This window comes from Balaenoptera borealis (genome assembly GCF_965194805.1).
Source record: "Balaenoptera borealis genome assembly, chromosome: 3".
Lineage (NCBI taxonomy): Eukaryota > Metazoa > Chordata > Mammalia > Artiodactyla > Balaenopteridae > Balaenoptera > Balaenoptera borealis.
The window spans coordinates 39,778,354-39,791,145 of NC_138866.1; the positions used below are offsets into that span (position 1 = coordinate 39,778,354).

The 12,792-nt window shown below is 48.0% G+C and overlaps 1 long non-coding RNA gene across 3 annotated transcripts in view; it reads right to left on the bottom strand.

Annotated features, from left to right (window-relative positions):
- The window catches only part of LOC309626209, a 90,249-nt gene extending 79,110 nt beyond the window's left edge, over window positions 1–11,139 (bottom strand). For 2 of the 3 annotated variants that reach the window (XR_014243025.1, XR_014243026.1), the window contains exon 1: window positions 10,371–11,139. This is a non-coding gene — a long non-coding RNA (uncharacterized lncRNA). Of the gene's footprint in view, window positions 1–20; window positions 5,643–10,370 lie in introns of those variants that run through there. The other variant, XR_014243027.1, reaches the window with a different exon arrangement.
- Between the last annotated feature and the right edge of the window lie 1,653 nt (window positions 11,140–12,792).

Genomic DNA, 12,792 nt, shown 5'->3' on the forward strand with positions numbered 1-12,792 from the left:
GGCCCCAGAGGATTCCAGACGCTCAGCGGAGACCGGGACTTGGACGCCCCTGCACCGAGGGTGGCGAGCAGGCCAGGGCTTCCCCGCCAAAGCCAAGGCCGGCGGCCCTGCCTTCTTCCCCTCCCCGCCCTGGACCTGCAGAGAAAGCTGAGCCCTGTACTCCTCTCCTCAGCTGGCAAAGGCAGAGGCTCTTGTTCCTCGGACAGGTCCTCTCTGGGTGCCCTTGGGACAAATGCAATGGGCAGTAGAATATATATGATAGATGCCATTCATTTTAATATAGATCGCATATACAGCTGACCCTTGGAAACACGGGTTTGAACTGAGTGGGTGCAGGTCTGCCTCTTTGTGGACTTTTTTTCAGGTAATACCTACTGCGGTACTACGGGATCCATGGTGGGTTGAACCGGTGGATGGGGAACCGTGGATGCGGAACCGTGGATTCGGAACCGTGGATACGGAGGGTAAAGTTATAGGCCTATTTTCCACTGCACAGAGATGGTCGGGGCCCCTAACCCTGGCTGTTCAAGGATCAACTGTATAATATATCGCATGCTTTATCTCACTTAAACCTCCCAACAACTTAAACTGAAGCTCAAAAGGGTTAAGTAACCTGCTCAGGCTCACACTGCTAGTAAGTGGGGTGTTGAGATTCAGACTCAGATCTTGACTCCAAAGCCCTGCTCTTAATCTGGATTCACGCACTGATTCAACAACTTTATTAAGCACCTACCGTGTGCCAGGGAAGGACTAAGACCATGGGAGGGCCCAGACTCTGAAAAGGTAATGTCCCCCCAGCACACACACACCCCATGTGTAATTTGATTTTTTTTTTTTTTTTTTAGATTTCAACATTTTTATAAGTCTGCTGAAATTGATGGCGTATTTGATTTTTAATTTCAATTTTTCTGATTAAAACGTTCTGAATAAGTTCACTGAAGCTAAACTTCCCTCTCTTGTGTGTGCACGCATTCAGGCACATGCTTGGGTAAGCCGGGCCCGGGTGTGACTGTGAACAAGAGAGCCGCAGCAGCCTTCTCTTCCAGGGGCTTGGAACCCGAGCAGAGGCAGGCAGTCCACATATCACATGCAGCATCCGGACAGGGAAGCCGGAGGCCTCACTCCGGACTGTCTGCCCAACACCCTGCCCCCAGATCTGGCCTCCTGATACCCCCTGCATTGTCAGACCCCAGAAAAAATGGGGAGGCCAGAGGGCAGGGCTGGCAGAGCAAGGCTCTCCAGGTCATTAGGCTCCCTGGGGTCATTAGGCCCGAGTTGCCCACAGGTGCTATACAGGTGGTCTCAACCCCCAGCTATGACCTAGGAAAAGCCACGGGATCGCTCAGCTGCAACCAATCCTCCAAACTGCCTGCCTTCTTGAAATAGTCCAGATTTCACTTATTAAACATATTAATCTGGAGTTAACAATTTGTGGTAGTTTCACTAAATGGCTTGAAGAATGTAAGAAAAAAGAATTTGTTCTGATGGGAAGGCTTAACCCTGATGGACTCAGTGGCCTTCGTATCCTGACTTTGAAATAACTGGAAATGGAGGGACTATTCACAGAAGTGGAGAGTCAGAGGGTAAACCTAACTGGAGTTAAAGAAACACAAACAAAACCCATCCCCTTTTCAGCCCCAACCTGCCATGTGACTCTGAGGACATTGCTTACTGCAGTGACAGCATTTTAAACAGCTGCCCAGAGGGGTTTTAAATAGACTTGATGTAATTCAATGATTTATAGAGCATGGGTTACCAAAATATTAAAGTTCTGAAATGCCCCCAAACCGAGACCATGGCCTCAGCGTTCCCCACTCTGAACCAAATAATTCTCTACTTTGGAGTGTGGTCTGCGTGGCTCTTTCAGAAAACTGTGGCTGCTTTGAATGAGGGGCCAGAAAAAGATAAACAGCCTCTGATGAATAGATACTTGCATTCATTTACACTCAGTTCATCCCAGGATCACTGGCAGGGAGATCCATGTTCAAAGTATGCGAAGAATAAGAAACTTTTCCAAAACATTTGTGTGTGTGTGCCTGAAATGCTGGCCCACTAGCTCAGAGCCCTAATAGGCAACTCCAATAGTTGGGTATTATTCTTCCATATAAAAACATACTCTGCCTGTCTTCAGCAGCTCAGTCCACAGAAGGCACCAATCTCCAGGAAACAAGCCAGGCAATTTATTCTTTAACTGCATATCAAATCGAAATATTCAAGGAAATTGCAGGGGAATAGTCAAAGAAATAAATCTGGTTAATGAAATGCCCCCAGACCTCTATTTTATAAAATATGCCACAATTATGTAAACATTTTACAGCCTTAATCAATATCCCCCTTAAAGGCAATGGTCTAAAAACGCACACAAGTTTGGAAATGGAGATCTTTTCCAATCTTCCATTACATTCTTTTTATTACCTTGGAGCAACCCTCCTTTTTCTAATCCTTATGGCGCTCTCAGCCTCAGAGAGAATAACCTGAACCAAAGGCAGGTTTCAGAGAATTCTGACAGTTTTGTTTATGTCAAAAATAATGAAAGATGACAGGCTATCGCATTTAGACTTGTAACATGATCATTTGCTTTAGGACTCCCTGCTAAGATTAATTTGGAGACAGGGAAGAAGAGGGGGAAGGAGAAGGAGGAGGAAGTGGCGGGGGAGGAGGAGGAGAAGAGCTCTTAAACGCTCTCCCTAAAAGCAAGGAAGAGGGATGGGCCACGTGGTAGGTGCTTTTTACTTAGCTCAAGGGGCAGGAGAAAACTGAGTGAATCTCTGTATGTGGGCTTTTACCTAATGTCCCTTATGTTCTCAATGTTTATTTTGCAGAAGAGCATTACACTGAGAAACAATAGAAAGCATCAGTGATAATGCCTGGGGTATGGAAGAAACTGGTGAGAAAGACCACCATCCACCTCACCACCACCATCACCACTTCTACCACCATCACTACTGTCACCATCACTACCGGCACCATCACCACTATCTCCATCATCACCACCACCACTTCCACCAACACCACCCCCCCCCCCCAGTAAGGAAGCATAATTTCTTTGGGGTAAACTTGTATACCCAAAAAGAGTTACTTGCTCTCTTCCTCTCAATCCAAACCAATTAAACTATAGACTTCAACTTTTCTGTTTTGCAAGAATTCTTTCTTATCCTCAAACTAAAGCCCTGACATACCAAAGGGAAAATGAAAAAGAGAGCTTCTTCTGTGAATTATGCCCTGGCACTGGGATTGATAGTTGGAAGAAGCCAAGATAACAAGGCCAACAAGGACCTTCTCTCACAGATGGACTTGGGGAAAGTCATACAAGATTTTCTACTAACATACCTGCATGCAGAGACAAAACACTTAAAACTTTTAGCCTCACATAGAAATCAACATGCAAAGACCTCTTTTGAAAGAGATACAAAGGCAATGGATCCAAGGATCCAATGAAGCTTTCATATCAAAGGCTGATTCCCACCAACTGGCTCCCTGAGACACTGGATTGAAAGGTTGTTTTGTTTTTGTTTTTGTTTTTTTAGGCTCAACAAGAGAAAGGAATACAAACACATCGCATACATGTAGTACTTAGTTGTTACTGCATGCCCATGGGGGAGTGAGAGGAAAACGGAGACCTTTCTACTACTTATTTACCATCTCCATCCCTCCCCCCACCCCCTCCCAGACAGCCCATGTGTCTGATAATTCCACATTTATGTGTGATCACATCCTAATGTACTACCCTCACATGCTTAATACCAGGAAATCCATTACTAACACACTGGTAATTGGTTCACATTACCAAACCATACAAAACCAGAAGTGACTGGAACAGAGGTCTTAACCACCATCAGAATGCACCCTGTCTCTCACCTCTGCTTCTCTTAGCTGGTGTCTGTTTTGCTCTTCCAAACCCACTTTCCCCACGCCACTGGCTGTGAGTACTGAAAGCATTAGAATCACACTCATGGCCTCAGGAGCAGGGGGGAAAGGCTCTTCCTTTCTCCCCATACCAGCTTTAGTTTGGGAAAAAAAAAAATCCTAGGGGAAGGACTCGAACTGCCTTAGCTTGAATCATGGGCATATTTCTGCATCAATCCCTCGGGGCAGAGGTGGGCCACAATGCTTGGCCCAGCTCATGGCAGATGCCCATCCCTCAACCCGTGATTGTGGCCAGAGAGGTGAAGTCCTATAAGCACAAAGCTGCTCAAATTTGAGCCCCATGGCTGTGTCAGGAGGAGGTGGAGGGGAGGATAGTTTGGTTCCCCCAAAGAAGAATAAGTAGAATAGCTGTAGTTACTAGGGCAATCATGTATGAGTTACACAGCCACTTCAGTTGGAGCCTACTATGGAAGTGATCTGAAAAATCCATAGAGTGATATAACTCAGCTGTGCAAATATTATTATTATGAAAAATACTTATTTTGGGCCCTGAAGACCTTGCCAATTCCAGAGACAGTTGTGGCAGAGATGTTGATAAGCTCTACTATAAAAGTACAAAAGAATCAAATTGTGGGGGAAGGAAGATGTTTATAATACAGATTCCTGGTCCCATCCCCAGAGATTCTGTTATATTTGGTGCCCAGGAATTTATATTTTTAAAGCCCCTTCCCCAGGGTAATTTGGACATACCAGGTTCACAGAGCATACTTTGAGAAACACTGGTCCAGAATCTTATTTGACACCAAAACCCAAGATGAGATGCATGGCCAGGTTCTAAGGAGAGTGAGAGTAGGCACAGCAGGAAAGTTCCGTCCTTTACCAGCTATCTGAGTCTTTTTCTGCTGTTTCAGTTGCAGGTTGAAAAAACTACATTCTCTTTCCCAATACTTTAATTCTAAAGTCTTTTCATCAGCCTCAAAACCCCAAGCATCTAGCTCCCAGCTAACCAATTGCCCCTTGCCTTCCTCCTGAGAGTGGATAGGATGGCATTCTATCCAGTTTTCCTTCAAGGCTGAAGTCTCATTCCCCTTCCCCCGGCCCAGATGCTGAGGTGCATTGGGAGAAGGCTCTCAGCTGGGTCCCTTTCCAAGAACTACCCTTAGATTATACCTTAACTAAGGTCACATCCTCTGGCAGCAGCCTGCACCCATTGCCAGGTCAATACAAGGTATAAACAGGGCAACTCTGAAGGGCTGTCCTAGCTCCAGAGCTGTCTGTGGGATTAGCTGAGACTCAGTGATAACTACATCCATCATTACAGTTTAATCCTCCATGTGTTCAGTCCTGCTTCTTCACCCGCCCTCCACTCCACCCACACGCGTTGATCCTGAGGGCCCTCTGCAATAAACTTCCTCCAAGCAATTTCCACCTCAGAGTCTGTTTCCCTGGGACCCTGAACTAGAACCCACTCCAACCCAAGTACCCCATCCTCCAAAATGCCGCTCACCTTCCTCTTATCAATAGTTACCTGTTCCTGTTTTCAGGTAATAAACTAGTGTAGCCACAAAGATGATGGGTTAATCTAGGAACCTACAGGTAATAAATTTGCAGTTCAGAAAAGCGTTCTGGAGAGACAGAGAGATTGCAGGGATGGACTTGCTGGGAAGAAAAGTTGATACAAGGCAGTCAAATCACCTCAAGGTTTAGGTCCTATCCATGTGTGAGCAGCCCCTCTCCTAGGAGACCACAGGAGGCAGCACAGGCCCAAGAGTGAGTGAGTGAGTGAGTGAGAGTGTGTGCTTGTAGTTGAGGGGGGGGGGGGGGCGGGCGGGTAAAGGCAGGGAGCTTGTCGTTTCCTGGCAAGGACAGGGAGGGAGAGGGCCTCGGGGAACTGAGGACAGGCCAAGAACAAACTAACTCAGTTCTGAGAGGAAATGTGATGTACAGATGGAACATTAGCAAGGATTCTGGAGCCCTGGGGTCCAGTAGTGACTCTGCCAATTCTAGCAGTGTGCAAGGACCTCCATTTCTCTACCTGTGAAATGGGAACAATAATGACTGCCCAATTTCTCTCTGCCAGAATTCTCATGACAGTTAAGTGAGATAATGCACCCAGCCCTCATGGAGTAGTTCCTCTGCCTCTGGCCCTACACGCTCCACACCCCTGAACCCCACAGTCTCTTCCTGTCACTCCCCAAAACCATTGGGAGCAGGGACCCAGTATTTTCCAAAGTGCTTTCTTAATAATAGTCATGCTGTTTATTGAGCACTTACGGGGTACACTTTCTGCTAAAGGCTTCCATGACAGAGCAGGGAGCAAAGGGCCCCAACCCTGGAAAGTGAGAGTTTTCTCCATTTTCTAGAGAAGGAATGTGAGAATCAGAAAGTTTATCAACTTTCCCAGAGCCACACATCTAGTAAGAGAGTGGGTTAGGGTCTGAGCCAGCTCCATCTGCTACCAGAGCTCTTTACCACCAGGCAAAACTGTCTGAAAAAAAAAAGGATGATCCAGGTGACTCCTCACATTTCCCCTTAACCGTGGCATTTTAGGAGAAAACTTCTGAGTAGCTAATGGAATTGGGTTTTCTCTAGGTTTGGAGAAAGGGTTAAAAATGCAGGATCCTGTCCAAAACACACTAGTAATTTTTCCCTTTTGTTGCATTCCAAACACACATGTACTTCCCGCCTGCTGCAGGGGTTGTAACATCCTTGCAGAGGCTGCGGCTTATGACCTATCATCACCTTCAAGATCAGCCTGGAAAGCAAGAAAAATATTATGTGAGAGGTTTTTCTCTCTTAAAGCCAGTCTTAGGGAACCAGCCATTTTCAAAGAAAAAGTAAGATTGTTGAAGGCCAATACACAGTGGGTTCATTTTAGCCCTATGTGATGCAATCATAATAATAATAATAATAATGTATTTTTTTAAAAGTGTTGCTTAAGAAAAGCCTGAGAATTGGGAGTCGGTTGGCTTGGGTTTAAGAGCTGGTATGCAGCAAAACAGCCAGATACAGTTCTTTGGGGGAAAAGAAATCTTAAAAGAAAAGCAAAGATTTAAAAAAAAAAAAAAACCTCCCTAGGTTTGGGAAAGGGCAATAAAGCATATGAAGGTGTGTGGTACCATGCCAAAAGCAAAAGAATATTTCACTAAAACCACAACCCCAGTCATATGTTATTACTTATGCTATGGTTAACAATGCCTGGCACAGGGCATGAAATAATAATGTCTGGTGGATTTGGCATCGCTCTATGTTAACAGGAAACCGTGTTCTTTTGATTCCGTTGATTGGTTTCCTGCTGAAGGCCATCCATGACAGAGCAGGGAGTATACAAGACTATTGTCCAATTTCCATTTTTCCCAGTGCCTCTTGCTTCTGGCAGGGGAAACTGGCAGCCTTCATTTGACATGATCAGGCCCCAGCCTCGCAATAATGCATGCGAGACTGGTTGTAAATGTTGCATTTAGCAGATTGGTTAGGAAGGAAGAAATCATTGAAATGCAGAAGCATACACATGTTCAAACAAGCACAGATGAAGCACCATTTGTTCCATGGCAAATGCATAGACTCCATTCATTCCCTGCCATCAACATCAAGGGGCCATGTCACAATGTAGCAGAAGATCTGCCTCCCACAGAGACATGGAAATGTTTCAAAGGGATAGACCGCCATGAGGGAGGAGAATGAGAATAGGTGGGGTTTGGCTAAGCCTGGATCTCCTTCCTCCATGATTTCTAAGCCAGATCATCTGAAAAGTCACTGAAACCTTGGTCGAGCGTAGCATGGTTGGGCCTAAGCCTGAGAAAACCTTTGTTGATTACTCAGCATCATCTGCCAGGCCACATCCATGTGCATTCTCTGTGTTCTTGTAACATCATGGATAGAATTTTATATTTGTTGGATATCATGCATATTTTTCATTGATTTGATTTCAGGATGGGATTGGGAGCAATTTTTGTTTTGGCTTTCTGTTATTTTAATAGCATGTCTGTAATAAAGTAATTCTCTTTAAAATGATGAAGGAAGAGAATTCATGTTAATAATGGGCTTCAGCTGGACCCTGGTAAGGCAACATGCCAGCTACCAGGACATCTCCATCCCAAGCATCCTTCTCTGCCCCTCATCAACCACCTGGCCGCCAGCCGGGATGGGGATTCTCTCCTCTTTAACCAGAGACATGATGAACTCTGGAGGCTCATCACGAATGTCTCTTGTAACTCTGTTCACTGACCTGGGCCATTAGCACATCAAACGCTCCGTCTTCTGTTTCAAGCCATAGTAATAGTAACAGCAACAATAAGAATTTATTTCATTTCCAGGTAAGAAATCGTAGGTCACACAACATATACAGGAGTAAACTACAGGAATTTAGTCAATCACAGATTCTGCTGGGTGTAGCTTAATTCATACCTTTGGACTGCCCCCCAGCTAAGAGATCCTACTTAGTCCCTGATCTATGAAACCCAAATCCTTTTGGCCAAAGCTGTAAGTACATCTCCACTCCCCCTGAGTACACATGCGCACATCATGCACACATGTGTGTGCACACACATCCACCCATGCAGAGTTCTAGGTCAAAACCAAACCCACGGCAGCCATCAGAGTTCTGATCTGGCCACTCCCTTGACTGACCTTGATGGCTGGCCTGGGGACACTAAGGGTGGATAGGGCCAGATGAACAGAAAGAGGAGCTGAGACCACGCCAACAGGATGAAGCTTCTTGGGAACGTACAGGAGCAGGAGGGAGAACCGAGCCAGCGCTCTCTTGTCTACTGGGGGGGGGGGGGGGTGGGGAGTGAGGGCAGAACTTTGAGGAGCGAGCCACCTGGAGGACAGAGATGAAGAAGAGAGTTGCTGGGGAGAGCTAGGTGGGGCTGCACCTTCATTGCCTCTGGACACTAAGAGCCAGCGCTGGAGCGGGTTCCAGCTCTCTTTTTCTTAGTATTACTCACTCTCCCACTGTCTCCTCCTGCTTAAGCCTCAGTCAGCCTTTAGCTGAAGCCTTCATGCTGCTGTCTCTCTCCTTCCATCTTTCTTTTACTCTCCCCTCCGTGCCCCCTTCGCTCTCTCCTTGTTGTCATATTCTGCTCTCTGTCTTTCATAAAGACTTTGCTGCAAGCTGCGTGTCCGGGATGGAGGGGTGTGCAGCGGTCCCTGGAGGTCAGCTGGGAGGACAGGTGCAGAAGGGTGGGTCAGAAGGTAGGGTCCAGGAAGCAGCCAGACGGCCAGGGGTGTGGGGAGGGGGTGGGGGGCATCAGTGAGCTCTGACCTGGGTTTAGCGAATGCAAGGCACCAGTGAGGCAAAACTGGCAGCCAGACAGCGGTCCAGTCCTTCCTTCAGATCCTCCCAGCCTCCCTCAGCCGGGGGCACTCAGGTTGCAGGAAGTATCTTAATCGTTCGCTGTCTGGCTTCTTCAAGGTTCTGTGAGTTGCTGGGCTCCTGGCCGCTCACTGCAGCCCCTGCCTTTGGTTTCTTCCCAGTCTTCTCTGGTACCCACCCTCTGCCTAAGCCTGCCTGTTCCATCCACGACGGAGAACCCTTCCCTGGGTCTCCCGATGTTCCATTCTCCGTCCACCCAGCCAGCGGGACTGCCTGCCTCTCCAGTTAGTGGCAAGTCTGGGTGGGACACCGGCTCTCTGGATCCTGGTTTTTGCTCTCTCCACTTCTTAGTTTCACCTCCCTTTACCGCCCAAACTGCTGCTTGGTGGCTACGAATGGTCATTTTGTAGGAAATAGCCTCAGAACCATTCATCTAAGTCAAGCAGAAGTGAAGCTACTTTACTGCAAAGTGTCTTCTGTTTGTTTGGTTTGGTTTGGTTTGGTTTTTCTGCTGGTGGTTTGGAATCCTACTGGACTTCGGACATTGCTTTTCCTGTCTCCAGATATACAATGATTTAACTGAGATTTACATTAAGAAAGCTCGTAACCTCAGATGAGGCTTCAAACACACATAATAAGGAGGACTGAAGATTTCAAGGGGCCCCTTTGAAATCCCAGTCAGCTCCAAACCCCTGCTGGTTCTTGCAGGGATGGGATCCCAGGTATGGGGCTGGGCATCTACAAGAGCCCAGACTCCAGACAAACCTTTGAACAGCTGAAGCACAGCGCCCTTGACAGGGCCTTTCATACCCCCTCCCCTCACGCAAAGTGCACACGCTTGCAGCATCCTGGAGGGACATTCTGAATGCATTTCTGTTAATTAGTCAAAAGGGCAGGATTGAAAGATGCTGTTTTATTCGCTTTGTTGTCTTTCTCTTCCACTGAGGTCAACACCACCAGGCAGACTTTGTGTTGTCTCAGTGCCTAGAACAGAATCTGGAACATCGAAGGCACTCAGCAAGTATTTGTGAAATAAAGGAACGAATGATGGCTCCATCTCTTACATTCTGAATTTCTGTAATCACAATAAGAGACAAAGGCCAGAGTCCATCTGTGCTGCCCCCATCCTTTCATCACCAGAGAGAGACCCCCAATTCTACCCATTCCACTGGGAGATGATTCCTACCTCCTCAACGTCTTTCCTTTCCTGGCTTGCTTTTCTTTCCATTCTTGCATGTCCCCAGCTCTCCCGCTAGTAACACAAGTGACCCTGTTTCCTCTGATGTTTCCAAACTACCATCCATGCCATTTTCCCTTCAGTTTGTATCTGGTGAAAAAAAAATTTCCTCCCAGAAATGTGACTCAGAGATAATCAACATAAATGTCATGCAAGGCCATGGGGAATTTCTCAGCCATGAGTCACAACCCTTCTGCTGAGAACCTGGGTTTTAGTCAAGGCAGAAAGTTTGAAAACCAAGCCCCAGAGACACCCCCTTCCTCCTCAGCCCCATGCCCATTGGCTGCAGGAATCTCTCCTTGTCACTCCCATTGCTGCCCTTGGCCACATCAGGTGAAGCCTCAGGCTCCCTTCCTTTCCCAGCCAGCGTTCGTGGCTTCCCGGCAGGAAGGCCAGCTGCTCCTCCTCTCCAGCAGCTGCGGTTGCCACTGCCCACAGAGGACAGGGAGGCATAACCCAGTGCAGGCTCAGGGCCAGGGCACCTCAGATTCCCACTCCAGCTGGAAACAGGACATGAAAGACACAGGTTGGGAAGGAGCCGTGGCCACAGAATTCAAAGGCTGCGTTCATAAAGTTAAAAAAAAAAAAAATTTTCCAGCATTTAGATTGCTCTGCTTTCTTTATTCTTTTTCTTTTTCTCTCAAATTTGTAGAATAGGTCCCAACACGTGAATCTGAGACAAGAAGGAAAAGAAGGAAGGAAGGAAGGAAGGAAGGAAGGAAGGAAGGAAGGAAGGGAGGGAGGGAGGAAGGGAAGGGGAAGGGAGGAAGGGAAGGAGAGAGGGAGGGAGGGAGGAAGGAAGGAAGGGAAGGGGGAGGAAGGGGGGAGGGAGGAAGGGGGAGGGAGGGAGGAAGGGGGAGGGAGGGAGGAAGGGAAGGAGGTAGGAAGGAAGGAAGGAAGGAAGGGAGGGAGGGAGGAAGGGAGGGAGGGAAGGGGGAGGAAGGGGGAGGGAGGGAGGGAGGAAGGGGGGAGGGAGACAGTGAGGGAGGAAGGAAGGAAGGAAGGGAAAGGGGAGGAAGGGGGGAGGGAAGGAGGAAGGGGGAGGGAGGAAGGGAGGGAGGAAGGAAGGGAAGGGAGGGAGGGAGGGAGGAAGGATGGAAAGGAGGAAGGAAGGGAGGGAGGGAGGAAGGGAAGGGGAAGAGAGGGAGGGAAGGAGAGAGGGAGGGAGGGAGGGAGGAAGGAAGGAAGGAAGGGAAGGGAGAGGAAGGGGAGAGAGTGAGGAAGGGGGGAGGGAGGGAGGAAGGAAGGGAAGGGGGAGCAAGGGGGAGGGAGGGAGGAGGGAGGGAGGAAGGAAGGGATGGGAGGGAGGGAGGGAAGGAAGAAGGGAGGAAGGAAGGGAAGGGGGAGGGAGGGAGGAAGGAAGGAAGGAAGGAAATATAAAGGGCATCAAAACACACAGGAAGGTGACATCCAGGCATATGCTATCTAAATGGAAAGGAACTAAGACTGCACTCACACGTGAAAGGCAGTGACAAGTTGAGAAATTGTTTTCCAGGTCATGGGAAGGTCACTGACAAGTTTCCTGGTCTCCAGTAAGTAGAAAAATGATTGAGGCTTGACTAATATTGTGTGGACACCCTTGAACAGGAGAAGCAGGACAGCACGGGGTGAAGTGCACAGGCTGGGAGCCAGGAAGTTCCTGGGTTCAAATTGTAAGAAGCAAATGAAAGAAACCATGTGAAAAGAATGATCCTGCCACATCAATAGGCCTTCCACAAGTAACTGATGGAATGAATGAATGAACAGGTGAATACTCCTCAGGCGCCTGGGGCACAGGGAGGTGCTCACGTAATAGCAGCAGAGGCGGCAGCGGCAGCAGCAGTGACCTCCCCTGAGCTCACTGTTGAAAACCATGGGGATCCCTTTCTGTCACTGAGCTGGGGTTTAACCGAGAGCAGTCGGGACACCAGAGGGCAGGAGCAAGAGGAGGCTCAGCTGCGCCCAGAGCATCTCTTCCCCCGGTGAGCAAGGCTGGTGACAGCCACGTCACAGTGGTACTGACAGGGACAGCAAAGGGTCACTGTCTTCAGAAAGGGCAATGTCTAAATGGGTGCAGACCGAGTCAGAACCCCTCCAAAGATCCCAAAGGGGTCTTTGTTCTGCCTGGGGACTTTCTTGGCTAGCACTCATGGGTCGAAGGAGCTCTCTCCTTTATCCTGCGTCTGCATCACTGATCACTACCGGCAGAACCTCCAATTTCAAGAGCAAACCTTAAAATTTAAGGTGCCTTATAAGTCTTAATTTATAAGTCAAAATGTGGCAGAAAGTTTCCTAGAGCTGGGAGAGAATTTGAACATTATCCAGGCTACCTTGCATTAGCCAAGACCCTGCATTACTCGAAAAACCCATCTCAAACTGCTTTAAGCCAAAG